At 44.2% G+C, this 18,581-nt stretch overlaps 1 protein-coding gene across 2 annotated transcripts in view; it reads left to right on the top strand.

The window, feature by feature from the left end:
* The window catches only part of PARP2 (poly(ADP-ribose) polymerase 2), a 402,899-nt gene that overhangs the window by 101,531 nt on the left and 282,787 nt on the right, over nucleotides 1–18,581 (top strand). The window contains exon 1 of one of the 2 annotated variants that reach the window (XM_085618533.1): nucleotides 14,348–14,484. The exons of the other annotated variant lie outside the window; for it this stretch is intronic. The gene's annotated coding sequence lies outside the window, so the exon portion shown is untranslated. Of the gene's footprint in view, nucleotides 1–14,347; nucleotides 14,485–18,581 lie in introns of those variants that run through there. 2 annotated transcript variants of the gene reach the window in all.

The raw sequence follows: 18,581 nt of genomic DNA on the forward strand, positions 1-18,581 counted from the left end.
GAAGTCACCGACCCAGATAACTGGGTCCTGTGAAAGTATGAGATGGTTCTGAATTACTTTCAAATGAGAAGGGTCGTCTTGGTTCGGCCCGTAGTATCCTACCAATATTAACGGAGTACCCTCCAATACAATTCTCGAAATTAACCATCTCCTGCTACAGTCTTCCTTACAGTCCAAAATTTGAACTTTAACTGATTTTTTTAAAAATTATTAGTATCCCTCTTATATTAGCAGTGTGATCCGTACATAGGAACGTCTCTACCCAGCTTTGTTTCCTTAACATCTCAGAGACCTCTGCCTTTAGTAAATGGGTCTCCTGTATGACCATGGCCTGCGCAGGGGAATCTCTCAGATACTGTAGAATTTTATATCTTCGACTCTTTACACGCAGGCCATTGACATTCCAGGATAAAAACCTAATAGAGGTCATCTGTATAGGATTTTTTTTACTTTCTTTCTTTCTCCCTCTCTTTCTCCTTCCTTTCTTATTTTAAGCCATCTCCCAACATTATTTTCCACTGCCGTAAAGGCAGTGTTACCACTAGCTAGGGTAAACCTATTCTCTGCTGGTAGAGAGATTATAAGACAGACTAAAATTCTAACCTTTGTGAGGTCTGACTCCTGAGAAATGTTATTGCTTTTCCCCCCTTCCCCCTGTACCCCTCCTACAACCCTCCCCCCTCCCCTGGAAAACCCTTCCTTCCTAACTCTTGCCAGATGTATGGCAAGGTTTACGTCTCCCCCCCCCCCCCCCCCCCCCCCTCTACTCCTACTCCTTTTATTAAACTGCTGGTGTTTTACAAAGAATGATTCTCTGCGAGTCCGGATTCTTCTGTCGTAGATCCCCCTCTTACTTCAATAATGAAAAAAAAACAGAGAATGGGAAGTCCACAGCGAGATACCCCCACCAGATAGAAAAACATAAGTTGAACGGATTATTATATATATATATATATATATATATATATATATATATATATTTTTTTTTTTTTTTTTTTTTTTTTAATTATTATTTTTTTCCTTTCCCATTTCCCCTTCCTATTTTCTCCTTTTTTTTTTTTTTCTTTTTTACCTTTCCCTTTCTCCCCTTGTGTAGAAGATTTTTGTTTTCTTTATTAGAGTGATGCTTAAATCTCTTACCCCCTTATCCAACCCGGTGCTTGTTATGGCCGTCTTTTTGCCAGCTCTCTGGAGAAGGAGAATGATGGAGAGTGACTCCAGCCTATCACCCCATAGCATAGGGGTTAGGCCGATAAACAGGGACAGATATAAGGGCATTTTCGTGCCATTTCTCTTAGAGTAAGGCTTATGAATTTAAGTGAGGGGTTAGATATATAAGTATTAGTCATGATTTACTCATTTGCTAACATGCCGATCTGTTTCTCATGGAGCTATGCATATTATGGGCTCCGTAGGCCTTAAGCGAGACAGACTCCATTTTGCTTTCTGCCTGGTAGCTCGAGAAGGCTTTCTAGGTTAAAAGTGATGTTTTAGTTTTAAGCTGTTGTTCGCTTGGAGAGAACCGGTTCAGGCTGACCCTTATCGAAGGAATGTATTTTTCTCCACTCCGAAGACACAACTTCAGGCTGGCCAGCTGGGAAAGTGTCCTTGGTACGGGGAGGTACAAGAATTTGGTGGGCGGCAGGTTACTGGCCGTGAATTTCCATGAAGGAACGGGCTTTTGATATTAGCAAAGGTGTTAGTTTTTTCAGTCAGTTAGTCCGTAGGCGGCATCTAGCCGTTAGCATCTCTGCCATTATTCATTTTCATGGTGGACAAGTCGCCATCTTTGAAGTCGGAGAAAGATTTAAGACCGAAACTCTCTGAAGATAGACTGAACGAGAAGTGGCGCGGAGCGCACTAACCCAGAGAGAGAGAGAGACGGTAGCTAATTAACAGCAAGGTTCCGAGGTCCTGAGGGAGAGCAGACAAGTTTGAGCCTATCAGTGCAGACGTGTACTTGTGACGGCTGAGGGTGACTGCAAGGCGAGCCAGGACCCAGAGACGAGACAGGAGCCTAGATGACTGCCGAGTCCCGATTTCCCATTAACCAGGTGAAGTCCGACCGATTCTTATAGTGCGTGCACCCTAATCTTTCTCTTTTATTTCTTGTGCAAATGTAATGCTGCATAGTAATGTGATTTATGTTTATGGTTAATAAATGCCCTAATTCAAATAGAATTATCGTGTACCTGGTTCTTGTGTTCAATCTTGGTAAATGATGCTCCTAGTTGAGCACTGTTTAGACGAACGGATGAGAAATCCCGATCAGACGAATAGTTATCAAATAAAGAGGGAGTGAGTGGACCTTTGATGTCGTAAGCACGGAGTACACTATACAATCTGAATCCATATCCAAAGTTATTATTTTAGTTTTATCCTAAGTAGATTGCTGAGATATTATCCTAATCATGTTTCATAGGAATGTGGTCGTCGTTGATATGCGGCGTTAATGAGAGCGCTGGGGAGGATTACCAGCGTGTAGGACTGCCGGATTGCAGCCCGTGTGTAAATGAGAGCGGCGGGAGGGATACCGCCGTGTAAGTTTCGCAGGATCGCGAACGATTTGGGAGAAGGGAGCATTGGGTTCTGCAGGCCCGTGTGTAGACACGCCGGATTGCGTGTCAGATCTGCCCTAGGGTAGAACGGTCTGGGTCAGGGCGACCGCGAGGCCAACTGATGTGAATAAGATATTGTAGAAAATCCATATATGTATATTGTCATTCCCCATTCTTAGGTGCGACCTGTATATTCATCTTTATATCTACCCATTGTAAATATGATCTAAGAAGGGAAGGTGAGTACGTTTTGGCTGGGTCACAGGGGCCCCTGGGGGCTGATCCCATCTAAACAGAAAATCCAGCCATTACATCTGGCGTCACGAACTGTTTACGAAGCCTGTGTGCATTGTTTTGTTTTGATCTCGTTGGTTTGCGCTCGGCTTGTACGTATAAAATTTTGTTTATAATTGTGTATATACTTTTTTTTTGTTGTTGTTTTTGCGTTTTAATATGTTTCCTAAAAAATCTCCGTCGGTTTTCAAATTACCGATTCAGATTCCCGGCTGGGAGTCTACGCCTTATGAGGCTTTAGCCCGTGAGTGGGCTGATTCTACTGGTTTGAGTGAAAATTGGTCTTCATGCTTGGAGCAGGCGGAGCCTGCCGATGTGATTTCATGCCTACAGAAAGCGCCAATAGTGAAAGGCGATGAGCTTCCTATTTTAGGACGCAGAGGATGGATTATTCTTAATGCATACAGAATTTTACATGAGAAGTTTGTTCGACTACAGAAACAATTTAAAGATACGGAAGTACGGTGTGTTGAGTTGCAAAATGCGCATACTCTTTTACGTTGTCAAAATAAACTGCTTGCCGACAAACTTGAAACATATCAGACCATTGCCGAAAGAGCTGCGGTCCGTATTGCACGATATAAATATAAACATCGTCGTGGGCGCGTGTCGTCCCGCAAAGTGCGTATGCTTGTAGCGAAAGCTGGAATGGATTGGAACCCCGATGAGTGGGACGGTAATATCTGGGATTCTCATACTTCTGACTCCTCGGCGGAGGAGGGTGACAAGCGCGAGTCTTCTCGCTCCGGACGTGATTGTAAATCTGCTTCATGCATTGATTTGACTCCCGATTCTGACCGTGCTCGTTCTTCCCGTGCGGATGACGTAGCTTGCCCTGATTGTTCTGTTAAATCTAAGATGCGGGCTTCCCCGGAAGCTCTTCCCGCAGTTTCTGCTCATCCGATCTTTCGACGGAAATTACAACAAGCCCCTGGTAATCCGGGTGGTATCCCTCTTGACTGTCTTGAAGATTTTACTCAGCAGGAGATTAGTGATATCCTGCAACGATTTAAACAACGGCCTGGTGAGGCCTTGCTTGCCTGGATGGTGCGTCTTTATGAGCTTGGCGCTTCCGGTATTATGCTCGATGCTGTTGATTGCTTACGATTTTGCTCTTTGAGTTCTGATTCTACTATTCAGGACCATTTTCGGAATTTTAATGGTAATGTCCAATCTTCTTTGCTCCAGCTTGCGTCTGATGGCTGTAATCATAAATATCCAACGGAGTCTGATTGGCCCTCTGACGAAAAGCCGTGGTACACTCTGCGCGATGCGTCGCAACGTTTAAAGGAAGAAGTCATGAAAACGTGTATCTTCCTTAGTACTGCTGACAGGTTATTGGATGGTTTGTTAACATCTTCCGTGCGTAACCGCATTATACGTACTTCTCCTGTTGCTTACAAACAGGTCATGATGACATTGTTGATTAATCAAACTGGCAATCCTTTGTCTGCTGTGCTTGAGTCTGTTCGTCAGCTTGGTGAGCTGGGTGAATGGTTTAAACCTGAAAGACAATCCCGACCTGAGGGTCGTACTGGAGGGGACTATAAGTTCTCTAGACGTGACATGTTTCTTGCTCTCATTGCTGATGGTGTCAAACGGGTAGAGATCGATGGTGAACCTAATAATATCCTATGGGATATGTTTCGTAAGCGTGGTTTGGATCGGAAGGAAGGTGCCCGTCGTGTGCGAAAGAATGATTATGATCGTGGTTCGGATGACAGTGGTGATGAGAGACGACGTGTGAATTCTGATCGCCGTGATGACCGGCGCCAAGAACGTGGTGGTTCCCCCCGTCGTAGTGATGGGAGGGGGAGAGAGGATGATCGTGACAGGGGAAGGGATGATCGTGGTTCTGGCAGACATAGAGATGCAAGGAGTTATTCCCCTGATATACGAAGGAGGGAGGATCGTAATAGACTCTCTGACCGTAATTCACAACTTTTTGAACATGATACTAATCCGTTTCGTACTGGAGACGGATATGAACAAGAAATCCTAATACCGAAGAAAACTGAAAATATCTACCCTGATCTGTCTTGGTTGACGGAACGCGGGAAAAATGACTAGGAAATAGGTCGAGCTCCAGTACGCAGGTGGGCCCACAGAGATTACAGACCATATGTAGATATTGAGATTTTTTGGAAACATCGTAATATCCAAAGGGCCCGAGCGTTAGTTGATACTGGGGCGGAGGCCACTTTAATTCATGGTAAGTCAAAGAAATTTCATGGACAGTCTTTCACGATTACCGGCCTGGGTGGCAAAGAAACACCCGCAGTTCAAACTGCACTTGAGATTAAAATTGGTAGGATTCCTCGTAGAGAATACTCTGTGTTGGTTGTGCCACTTTTGGAATATATTATTGGAATTGACATTTTGAAAGGTATGACTTTGCATTTGGATGATGGTTACTATCAGTTTGGTACTAGACAGTACATTTCGACCAGACCCGTACGGGTTGGCCGTTTACGCATGCCACCTATTAAGATCCCTTTAGCGACGAAAGTGATTTCTCAAAAACAATATCGCATCCCAGGTGGTCATGAAGAAATTACAGCTACGATTCAGGATTTGGTTGACGCAGGAGTCATTACTCCGATCACATCCGCTTGGAATAATCCTGTTTGGCCCGTGCGCAAAAGTGACAACTCTTGGCGCATGACTGTTGATTATCGAGAATTGAACAAACATACACCTAAATTGACTGTGGCAGTGCCTGACATTGTTACATTGATTGAGAGAATTCAAAAGCATCCAGGTACATGGTATGCTTCTATCGATATTGCTAATGCATTCTTTTCGATTCCAATTGCCCCCGAATGCCAGGAACAATTCAGTTTTACATGGAATGGACGTCAAATGACATTCCGGAGTCTTCCTCTAGGCTATGTACATAGTCCTACGATCTGTCACCGGCTGGTGGCGGAACATTTGTCTGAAGTGCCCACGAATACACAAGTTCAGATTTGTCATTATATTGACGACATTTTGATTCAAGGTGATACACAAGACCAGGTACAGTCTCATTTGGATCAGATTATTGAATGTTTGCGGGCTAAGGGTTGGGAAATCAATCCTGACAAATTACAAACTCCATCTCAAGCTGTAAAATTTTTAGTAATCAATTGGCATGAGGGTCACAGAGAGGTGATCCCACAAGTTAAACGTAAAATACTTGATTTTGCTGTTCCCAGAAATAGGAAAGAGGCGCAGTCCTTCATTGGGTTGTTTGGATTCTGGCGCCAACATATTCCCCATTTGAGTCAAATCTTGGCTCCACTGTACCGAGTCACTCGTAAAAAGAATGCGTTTGAGTGGGGTGAACCTCAACAGACTGCTTTTACTTTGGCTAAAGAAGCTATTCAGTATGCTTTGGATTTGTGGCCTGTGAGTGACGGTGATGTTGATTTGAATGTGTCTGTGGAAGGTCTCTATGCCAATTGGAGTTTATGGCAAAAGCAGGGCAGACAAAAAGTGCCATTAGGTTTTTGGACCAAAAAATTGCCAGAGGCTGGTGAGCGTTACTCACCTTTTGAAAAACAGTTGCTTGCTTGTTACTGGGCTCTGGTGGATACCGAGCAATTGACTTTAGGCCATGCTGTGATTTTGAGGCCTGAAATTCCCATCATGCAATGGGTTTTGAGTTCGCCGAAGTCCCATCGAATTGGACATGCTCAGGAGGCTAGTGTGATTAAATGGAAATGGTACATTCAGGACAGGGCACGTGTGGGTCCGAAAGGTGTGGCGGTTTTACATGAGCGAGTGGCGCAGGCGCCCTCCAATGAGGCTGAAAGTGAGTGTTCGGTTCCCGTAGTGCAGGAGTCCCCCGTGAAGTGGGGTAAATCATTTGATGATCTGTCCGTGGAGGATAGAAAACATGTGTGGTTTACGGATGGTTCTGCGAAATTCATTGGTGACAAGAGGCATTGGAAAGCAGTATCCTACAATCCGATTACACAAAAATTATTGAGCACAACTGGAGACGGTAAGAGTAGTCAGTATGCTGAGCTCTATGCGGTTTACCAAGTTTTGAAACAGGAGTTACCAGGTACGTGTCATATTTTCACTGATTCTTGGTCCACTGCTAATGGACTAGCGGTGTGGTTGCCTACATGGCACTCGCACAATTGGGAATTGCATTCCAAGGAATTGTGGGGTAAAGAATTGTGGCAAGACATTTGGGAACTGCTTCCGCACAGTACTGTAACAATCTTTCACGTGGATGCTCATACTCCAATCGATTCCCTTGACAAATTTTTCCATAACATTGCAGATGAACAGTCTAAAATTTCTGAGGCAGTGGTTGACATGCAAGATTCTGATTTGGCGGGATTGGCGAAATGGGCCCATCAGAAGGCAGGACATTTTGGAGAGAAAGCCACTAACAGGTGGGCTGCTGATAGAGGAATTCATATTCCCTTTTCTTTAATTAAAGATGCCATTCTACATTGTCCCATTTGCCAACACTCTAGAAAGAAAGAGGTGCCTCAAATTGTTCGAGGTCACTTATATCGAGGTAAATTGCCCGCCCAAATTTGGCAGATTGATTATATTGGTCCGCTCCCCATGAGCAGAAATTGTCAATACATTTGTACAGTAGTTGATACTTATAGTGGCCTTTTGGTCGCTTTTCCTTGCAAGAATGCTACCCAAGTAAATACCATTAAAACCCTGGAGCTGCTTATTTTATATTATGGTGTCCCTTTCCAAATTCAATCAGACAATGCATCCCACTTTCGTGGAAGATTGGTGCAGGAATACTGTATGGAAAACAATATCGACTGGGTATTTCACGTTCCATATTATCCACAAGCTTCAGGACTGATTGAGAGAATGAATGGCTTGTTGAAAGAACAGTTGCGCAAGTTGACTGATGACCGTTACAGCCAGTGGAGAGATGTCCTACTTCAAGCTTTATTAATTCTGAATAACCGTCCTTTGTTGCATGCTGAATCTCCTTTGATGCGTTTGTTTCCTCCACGTGTTGATGCGAAACCTAATTCTGTTGCTACCACTGTCACATATTGGGAAATTACCCCCGGTGCTTTGGCTCCTTGTAGAGCAACCCCAGGTTCCGCAGGCCTCGACCTGCATGCTTTAAATGATGTACACTTCCCAGGAAAAGATCGAATAATTGTTGAAACTGGCATAGGTGTCTCTATACCTGCCGGTAGTTTTGGATTAATTGCCCCTAGATCTGGCCTGGCCCTGAAAGGTGTTCAAGTCCTTGGTGGTGTGATCGACAGTGATTATCAGGGTGAGATTAAGATTCTCTTGCTTAATAGCAGTGAGATGGATTTGTTTATCAAAAAGTCTGACCGTGTTGCTCAGCTATTGATTATGCCTGTCTTCAGTGGTGAGATCAAAAAAGGCTCTGCCCCAACGTTGCTAACTGTGCGTGGACAACACGGCTTCGGATCATCTGATCTTCCTGGAGCTAAAATATGGGTGCAATCGCCTAAAAGTCCTCCTGAACAGGCTGATATTATTGCGACCGGTCATGACAACACCGTTCTGGTGATGAAGCCAGGGAAAGATGGCTGGGAAACTGTCCCAGCTGACAAATGTTATTTACGAGAATAATTAAGGCCTGTGTTTATATTCTTTCAGATCATTCTTTGGACTGCTGCTGCAGGATGTGTCGTCGTTGGACTCCTTTTGGCTTGCTACGCCGGGAGAGGAGAGCATCTACCGACGCCGAATGATGGGATAACAAGAGCCACGCGATCCGCGTGGCAGAAGTCCTCCAATTTTTGGATCACACTCGCGAAGCGAGTGACGAACTCTCCGCATTTTTGCCTTACCCCCATGAAATCCGTTACTGACATCTTATCGACCTGTTTGGTTGCTGTCCCTGCATCTACTGAAACCCTTCATCATGTATTTAATGTGTCCAATGCCCGACCTAATGTCATTTTGGGCGACTTCTTGGCCCATGAATTTTGTCCCTCATGTACTCTTCTTCCAGACCAGGATGTCCTTATTAATTCCAGAATTACTACTTTTAATATTACCCCTGGTGACCTTTGCTTTATGATGACCTGCAATCCTAAGGCCATCTCTGAATGTCTGCGGTTGAAACTCCAAGCCGCTACTACTTTTTCGTTTCATCAACGTTTGCTCTGTACAAAAAGACTTCCTAATTCATGTTTTTCAGTGAAGAACAATATGACTTGCAAAAGTTTAGTTGTAGCCACTAGCCATTATCGTTCAATGTTGTTACCAGCTGGATGGCTCTTTTCATGCGGGAATTCCTCTTGGCCCTATATTCCTGCGAATATTTCTGGTGGCCCGTGTGCCATCACTAGATTAAGTTTGCTAATGTTTTCTTCACATCCTCCTTCACATTCCCGTATTGTTCGTGACTCGATGTCCTTACATGAAGATTGTGATTCCTCTGTTCATCTTTTTTCCAGTTCAGAATATCTTGGTTTAGCTTTTTCTATTATTGGTGTTCCTGCATTGGCCGTTTATAATGCTAAAACAATAGGCAAGATGGCCTGCTGGATGGTCAAGTCGATCAACCAAACTTCTACTGTTTTGTCAGACTTATTGTTAGATTCCCAAGGTGAACGTAGAGCTATTTTGCAAAATCGTGCAGCCATCGATTATTTGCTGTTAAAACACGGGCATGACTGCTCTGAGTTTGAAGGTCTATGCTGTTTTAATTTGTCTGACCATTCTAAAGATATCCAGTCCCATATTAATAAACTCCACGACTTGACTGCAGAAATTAAGGAACATATAGATCAGGGTTTCTTTGACTGGCTTTTTAACTGGCTCCCTGACATGCATTTTTTACGACAAATTTTGGGAGGGGTTATTATTATTGTCTGCATCCTTATAGCGATTTGCTGCTTTATCCAGTGTGTCCCCTCCCTGCTACAATTTTTTAAACTTACGAAAAATCGTAGATCAGTTAGTTTTGTTTCATATTATTCATCTACTGACGTTAGCTCCGTTTAGTTATTGGTTAATAGACTGGAGTCAAGGGGTGTAATGTTATGGCCGTCTTTTTGCCAGCTCTCTGGAGAAGGAGAATGATGGAGAGTGACTCCAGCCTATCACCCCATAGCATAGGGGTTAGGCCGATAAACAGGGACAGATATAAGGGCATTTTCGTGCCATTTCTCTTAGAGTAAGGCTTATGAATTTAAGTGAGGGGTTAGATATATAAGTATTAGTCATGATTTACTCATTTGCTAACATGCCGATCTGTTTCTCATGGAGCTATGCATATTATGGGCTCCGTAGGCCTTAAGCGAGACAGACTCCATTTTGCTTTCTGCCTGGTAGCTCGAGAAGGCTTTCTAGGTTAAAAGTGATGTTTTAGTTTTAAGCTGTTGTTCGCTTGGAGAGAACCGGTTCAGGCTGACCCTTATCGAAGGAATGTATTTTTCTCCACTCCGAAGACACAACTTCAGGCTGGCCAGCTGGGAAAGTGTCCTTGGTACGGGGAGGTACAAGAATTTGGTGGGCGGCAGGTTACTGGCCGTGAATTTCCATGAAGGAACGGGCTTTTGATATTAGCAAAGGTGTTAGTTTTTTCAGTCAGTTAGTCCGTAGGCGGCATCTAGCCGTTAGCATCTCTGCCATTATTCATTTTCATGGTGGACAAGTCGCCATCTTTGAAGTCGGAGAAAGATTTAAGACCGAAACTCTCTGAAGATAGACTGAACGAGAAGTGGCGCGGAGCGCACTAACCCAGAGAGAGAGAGAGACGGTAGCTAATTAACAGCAAGGTTCCGAGGTCCTGAGGGAGAGCAGACGAGTTTGAGCCTATCAGTGCAGACGTGTACTTGTGACGGCTGAGGGTGACTGCAAGGCGAGCCAGGACCCAGAGACGAGACAGGAGCCTAGATGACTGCCGAGTCCCGATTTCCCATTAACCAGGTGAAGTCCGACCGATTCTTATAGTGCGTGCACCCTAATCTTTCTCTTTTATTTCTTGTGCAAATGTAATGCTGCATAGTAATGTGATTTATGTTTATGGTTAATAAATGCCCTAATTCATATAGAATTATCGTGTACCTGGTTCTTGTGTTCAATCTTGGTAAATGATGCTCCTAGTTGAGCACTGTTTAGACGAACGGATGAGAAATCCCGATCAGACGAATAGTTATCAAATAAAGAGGGAGTGAGTGGACCTTTGATGTCGTAAGCACGGAGTACACTATACAATCTGAATCCATATCCAAAGTTATTATTTTAGTTTTATCCTAAGTAGATTGCTGAGATATTATCCTAATCATGTTTCATAGGAATGTGGTCGTCGTTGATATGCGGCGTTAATGAGAGCGCTGGGGAGGATTACCAGCGTGTAGGACTGCCGGATTGCAGCCCGTGTGTAAATGAGAGCGGCGGGAGGGATACCGCCGTGTAAGTTTCGCAGGATCGCGAACGATTTGGGAGAAGGGAGCATTGGGTTCTGCAGGCCCGTGTGTAGACACGCCGGATTGCGTGTCAGATCTGCCCTAGGGTAGAACGGTCTGGGTCAGGGCGACCGCGAGGCCAACTGATGTGAATAAGATATTGTAGAAAATCCATATATGTATATTGTCATTCCCCATTCTTAGGTGCGACCTGTATATTCATCTTTATATCTACCCATTGTAAATATGATCTAAGAAGGGAAGGTGAGTACGTTTTGGCTGGGTCACAGGGGCCCCTGGGGGCTGATCCCATCTAAACAGAAAATCCAGCCATTACAGTGCTCTACCCCTTTACTATTACCGGGAAAAAATTAAACAACAAAAAGGCAGAAAGATCCAGTAGGCCCAGACTTTTTAAGACCCCCCTTTTGAGCTCTCCCATTTTTCCTAGAAATTCGTCTACTTCGATGGGGGATCGAAAGTTGTACATCTTGTTGTTGTACATAACCCGCAAAAGGGCGGGAAATCGCATCTGGACTGTGGCCCCTACCACCCTGAGCTTGTCCATCCTCTGGCCCAGTTCCCATTGCTGATCTAATGTCGCTTTAGAAAGGTCTGACCTAATTTCACACAGAAAGTCGGGGCCTTTGATTGTCTTTGATTTTAAGGGAAGATTCAAAACAAATTCTTTCAAAGAGTATGTCAGGACGTTTACCAGGATCTTGCGTGGTTTGGTTCTCCCAGGATTGAGGCGAAAGGGGTCGCGATGAATCCGCTGTACATCTCTATCTAGTACCTCTGCTGTTTCGTCCAATTTAAGTGAGTCCCTCAAAAGTGACACCACGAACGATTTTAAGTTCTCCCCCTCTCTTCCCTCAGGCACTTTCAGAATCCGCAGATTGTTCCTTCGTGAAAAATTCTCAAGTGACTCAACCCTCTCCTTCGTGACTTCCCCTTCCCTCCGCAATGCTTGAATCTTACCCTCGGCAACCTCCAACTTCGCTTTTATAGCCCCCATCTCTCCCTCCAAACACTCTGTTCTGTCACAGAGCATGTCCACTTTCTTTTCCAATGTTTCACAGGCCGCTCTTATTTCAATTTGATTTGACTTAGTTATAGCAAAGTCACTCCTAATCTCCTCCCTCATAGCTGTCATGGCAATCAAAATAGTTTCGATAGAGTTGTTTGACTCCTTTTCCCCTCTCCCACTTCCATCCTCCATGCTGGTGACCGACATGAAGCCTGCCCCCCCTTGTCTTGTACATGTGCTTGAATTATATCAATACTGTCGGTATGTGTACCGGTAGAAGTAACAATAGAGGTAGAGGTAGAGGTAAAGGTAGACTTGGGGGTAAGGGTAGAGGCGGGAAGGGGGGGGGGGACTAAGCTCCCTAAAATGGGCGCCTGTGGAGCCTCTAGAGGCGAGGGCGTTACGGGGGGAGAGACTGGTCTATGTGTCCCTCTTTGTTTGGGAAAGAAACTAACCATGGGGTGGTTGCCACTGTGCACAGTGCTAGGGGTAACAATGACCCTACTATAAATCACCTTGACATATGCTGAGTCTACTCTTGTTCCACATACTTTTTCAATCCGCTTACTAGCGTCTAGTTTTCATCCCCTTTTTTTTCGTGGTTTCTCCTGCAGCAGTACACTGGCCGGTTATTTCGTTTTTCCCGTCATCCTCTCCTCATAGAGGTTACCCTTGGTACATTAGACGAGGTGAGTTCCCCTCGCCCATCACATTACCGTACTCTCCTTTTTCTCTGTATTTCCAAAAAAAACTTGGACTATTCCCCCTCTGCAATTAACATCACGGTGCACTATCTATTTCGGTGGCGTTGTTCTTGCTGCCTTCACTTGAGCACAACATTTTTGCTCTATGCACAAAACCCCACAAATAGTGGTATGTACTAAATTTAGCATGGCTCACAGCCGGTTCAATCAACATTAATGTTTTTTTTGAGTATCATCAATATGTATTTATTCATCAGTAATGTGTATTATCATTATGTTTTTGTCCTTAGATTGCCCCTGACGTAGGGACGTGCCGGTCCCGAAATGCATTGGGCTCATCATTACTTTCTTATGTACCAAATTGAATGAACTAAAGATGTATTGAGTTTATTCATTGATATAAATGTATCAGTATTATGATGCAGTATAAGTGATGTATATTGTTCAAAAAATGATCCATATGTATACGTGTATCAACAACTGACATATGAATTAATATATGGTTTTTGAATTTTATTGATTCGTTTGATTACTCAGCATATGTCAAGGTGATTTATAGTAGGGCCATTGTTACCCCTAGCACTGTGCACAGTGGCAACCACCCCATGGTTAGTTTCTTTCCCTGACATATCTGATGCTCGACTGACAGTGAGCATACCACTGTAGCACCTAAGTCAGAAGAGATAAAATTATTGTTCTAACCCGAATTGACCTCTTTGTTTGGGCCACCACATAGCTCAGGCAGATTAATTTCAGCCATATTTGCGCTTTTTCTTGGGTTGCCAGTTCCTTCGGTGTTGATAGCCAGGACCTGGGGGAATACTTTGAAGACGGAGCGAAGGGAGGGGGTAACCCGCACTACACCGCTCAATCTACTCTTATCCTTGCCCTTTCTTCTTTTCCCAGGCTCCTTACTCAGATAGCCCCCCTTGTCCTTCTCACTGGAACAATCTGGGATCCAAACTCCTTCAACTTGGTCTTTCACTGAGCCAGATACTCTGGGGGGGTTCTCCACCCCTAAATTTCTCAAGCCTTCTTTGACACCAGATTTTAAACCTCGTGCGCCTTTCCCTCTCCCCTGTCTTTTCCCCTTACTTTTTACAGGCGAGTACCCGAGTGTTTTCCGTGGTTTACTATCCCAAATACCTGCCCCCACCTCTCCAGCCTCTCCCCCACCCCCCCTTTCCTTCCCCAATTCAAACACCCCTTGAACAGGGACTATGGGGCCCCCTACGTTTCCTTGGGCATCCACCGTGGCAACCACTCCCCCCCCCCCCCCCCTTCCCGCACCCCCCACCAAACCTCTCAGCAGGAGCCCACGAGCCGCCGCCCTGCGACCTCTCCTCGGCTCCACGGCTGCTTGTCTCCACCTCGGAAGGCGGGGGGGAGGGAGCTTTCCACCGGAGCTAAACACATCGGCTCCTGCCTCAAAATCCAGCAGGGAAAAGGGGTCCACAAAACTCGACGAAAACCAACCAAAGTCCGGGCCCTGGTGCCGGTATCAAACCGCCAAACATCGGATGGTAAGTCCCCTTCGAAAGTAACTTTTTATTTTTCTTTGCCACGTCCCCGCTTGTAAGAGACGCGCGAGAGGCAAGACCGCTGAGGACCTTGCTGCTGCCGTCGCTAAAAGCCGCAAAACTGCGTTGTTTGATTTTCTTGAATCTTCGTGGTATTTTGGGGGCCGGAGATCCAGGATTTGAGGTGTAGAGCACGATCGAAATGAGAGGCAACTCACACCAGGCTCACCATAGTCGCGAAATGCAAAAAAACAGGGAGCAGGGGCTCCAGGAGAGACGTGCGTACCGTGCTAGCCTGCGGCCGCCATGTTTTCTCCACTGTTTTGTTATGCTATGCTGTTTTGTTATGCTGTGCTATGTTTTGTTATGCTATGCTGTGTTGTGTTTTGTTATGCTATGCTGTGTTTTGTTATGCTGTTTTGTTGTGTTTTGCTATGCTATGCTTTGTTATGCTATATTTTGTTTTGTTATAGTATGCTATGTTTTGTTGTGTTTTGTTATGCTATGCTATGCTAGGTATTGTTATGCTATGCTACGTTTTGGTGTGTTTTGCTATGCTTTGTTTTGTTGTGCTATGTTTTGTTGTGGTTTGTTAGGCTTTAATTTGTTTTGTTATTCTATGCTATGTTTTGTAATGCTATGTTTTGTTAAGCTATGCTATGTTTTGTTGTGTTTTGTTATGCTATGTTATGTTTGTTATTCTATGCTATATTTTGTTATGCTATGATTTGTTGTGTTTTGTTATGCTATGTTATGTTTTGTTATGCTATGCTCTTTTGTTTTGCTATGCTATGTTATGCTTTGTTTTGTTATGCTATGCTGTGTTTTGTTATGCTATGTTTTGTTATGCTATCTATGATTTGTTGTGTTTTGTTATGCTATGTTTTGTTATGCTATGCTTTGTTTTGTTATGCTATGCTTTGTTTTGTTATGCTATGCTTTGTTTTGTTATGCTATGCTTTGTTATGCTATCTATGATTTGTTGTGTTTTGTTATGCTATGTTGTGTTTTGTTATGCTATGTTTTGTTTTGTTATGCTATGGTGTGTTTTGTTATGCTATGTTTTGTTATGCTGTTTTGTTATGCTATGATATGTTGTGTTATGATATGTTGTGTTTTGTTGTCTTTTGTTATGCTGTTTTGTTTTGTTTTGTTATGCTATGTTTTGTTGTGTTTTGCTATGCTGTGCTTTGTTTTGTTGTGTTTTGCTATGCTATGCTTTGTTATACTATGCTATGTTTTGTTGTTTTGTTGTGTTATGCTATGTTTTGTTATGCTATGCTATGTTTTGTTGTGTTATGTTAGGCTAGGCTATGTTGCGTTAGGCTAGGCTATGATATGTTGTGTTAGGCTGTGTTGTGTTTGGCTAGGTTGCGTTGTGTTGTGTTGTTTTGTGCTGTGCTTTATGTTTTTGTTATGTTTTTGTTATGTTTTGTTATGTTATGTTTTATGTTATACTATGTTTTATGTTATACTATGTTATGCTATGCTATACTATGTTATGCTATACTATGTTATGCTATACTATGTTATGCTATGTTATGATTTGTTATGTTATGTTGCGTTAGGCTAGGCTGTGTTTAGTTATGTTATGTTTTGTTAAGTTATGCTGTGCGATGTTATGCAATGCTAGGCTATGTTTTGTTATGTTTTGTAATGGTATGTTATGTTAGGCTATTTTTTTTATGCTGTTATGTTATGCTATTCTATGTTGTATTAGGCTAGGTTATGCGAAATGCTTTTGTAAAGTATGCCCACACCCACAGGGCCTCATGGCACCAAACAGCAGAAACTGCTGAGAGGAGACCTCTGTAATATGTGCAACGCCATCTGCTCCCCGTCCCTGCTGTGGTGCAGTGCACCCCCAAACACCCCCTGCCAGCCCCCCAGCCGAGCGTGTCGTGTCCGGTCGAGCAAGATAGCACCTCTCAGAAGAGCCTCTGGTCTCCTGCCCCTGCCCCCAACCCCCCCTGACGCAGGAACTCTGTGCACCCTGCACTCACTCACATATAGCGACGCGTGAAGGAATAAAACGCCGCACAGTCACTCAAATAAAGCGCCGTGTGAACGAATAAAGTGCAGGGCAATCACTCGCATAAAGCGCCGCACAGTCACGCATATACCACAAATAAATACATCTGCGCTGCTCGGCCAAATGGGGCTCCTGCGGGAGTAAATTGGTGACGTGAACGAAGCCCCCACTCACCTAGCGAAGCAACAACAAGCGGGGGCAAGTGATACCCCCCTCACCACACACCGAGCACACAACCTTCCCAAAAGCTGAGTCTTGTCCGTAGACTCCCAAGTACCACAGATGTGAGTGACATGAGGTAACTAGACAAGAGAGGGAGGTGGGAGAGTGGGGGGGGCACTTTGGAGGGTGGGGAGAGAGGGAGAGGAGGGGGCCAGGACGAGTGAAAGAGGGGAGAAGGGAGACGGAGGAAGATACGGGATTAGAAGACGCTGCCCACACAACAGCAATGATGAGCGCACACAACTGTGATCGCAAAGTGAAGACAACACCAAGGGAAGGTGAGAAGATAGGACGCATGAAGGATACAGCGCACACAACGAGGCCCGTGGCGCAGGCACCTCTGAACCTGCAACATAAGCAAATGTAAACTTAATGTGGAGAATGAGGTGTACCGTGTACACAATATCAGGCCTGTATGTGCCAGGAATCTGTGTAAACACCGAACATGCAGTGCACACAACAAGCATTTACAATACACACAAAACAAGAGATGAGCAGAAACATATGTAATCTATGGTGATCTGCTGGTTGCACACTCGAGTGCACTATGCACATAACATTAATGGTACGCGCACACAACACTGAGCATCTGGTGCACAAAATATCCAGAAACCCATTGCAACAAATCTGAGCCCAAAGCAGCACTAGATGAAAGACAAGCAAACGGTGGACCCTGAAGAGGGGGAGCACCAACCTGCCCCTCAACACTTTCTAACTGTGGTGTGGGGGCACCTTTCATAGCAGTTCCTAAATGACGTCACTACACCCCACAGAAGCAGCGGCCTGAAACACGGCGCTGGATATTCCACGCAGCACTCCACTACACTTACCTGCTCCCTGCTGACGAGAGGCAACTACCTCGAAACACGTGTCCAGGGATGGCTAATGCGACACATACTTATTCATACACTTCGTAGCATAGGCGTACTCGCCGTCGCTACTACATCGCCCACAGTTCCTTGGGGCAACTTGCTGGTGTGACGAGCAGTGTGCGGCCATTTAAACCTGATACACCCCACAGAAGCAGCGGCCTGAAACACGGCGCTGGATATTCAGTTAGTTACTTCTTTGTGGGGTTTTTATAGCACACCCATCGCTTGTCAGCACAACACCTCGCAAGTGCAGTGTTCTTGTGAGAATATTAATACGTAAGCCACTGTCGTGAGTTTGTAGCTTCAAAGCACTATAAGTGACAACTTCTGTAATGTTTGTATTTGTGTGTAGTTCCAAATATTGTTGAATTGGACTGGGAAATAGGGGAACTATACAGTTTTCCTGGGGTCTCCTACAACGTTGGCCTGAATACTTTGTTACAACCTTGGTAATAAATGAACCTTTTTTCCTTTATATAAAAAAACCCACGAATTTCACTCCCTCATTCCGAAATACCCCTTCAGGTGGTAGGATTGGTGTAGTGTGCTTGCTTCATAAAATATGGATCTGGGACTACAGAACTAGTTCCGCACACTGCATAAATGGATTACTTGCAGGTGCTGGCAAGAAGTGACATGAATCACGGATGACAGAGATTAGAATAGAAGGTTTTCTGTTGGTTTATTACAGTATTTGTTTTAATATCTACTTAACTTCAAGGTGTCAAACAAATCAAGTAAAACACTTTTCGTAAAATATGTATGTACGTGTGTATATATCTATATGTGTGTATGTATATATATATATATATATTACTATAGTTGACTACGATATCAAAGCATTAATATTACTAATAATCATGTTAGTCTGTGACCTCTGAACCCGTCTTCCAGTACACGAATGAGTGAACATCTAATTTTGAAGCACAGATAATCCATCATCTAGTTTGTGATGGCTGCCGCTGAAATGGACT

Source organism: Triturus cristatus, chromosome 7 (assembly GCF_964204655.1).
Source record: "Triturus cristatus chromosome 7, aTriCri1.1, whole genome shotgun sequence".
NCBI classification, from domain to species: domain Eukaryota; kingdom Metazoa; phylum Chordata; class Amphibia; order Caudata; family Salamandridae; genus Triturus; species Triturus cristatus.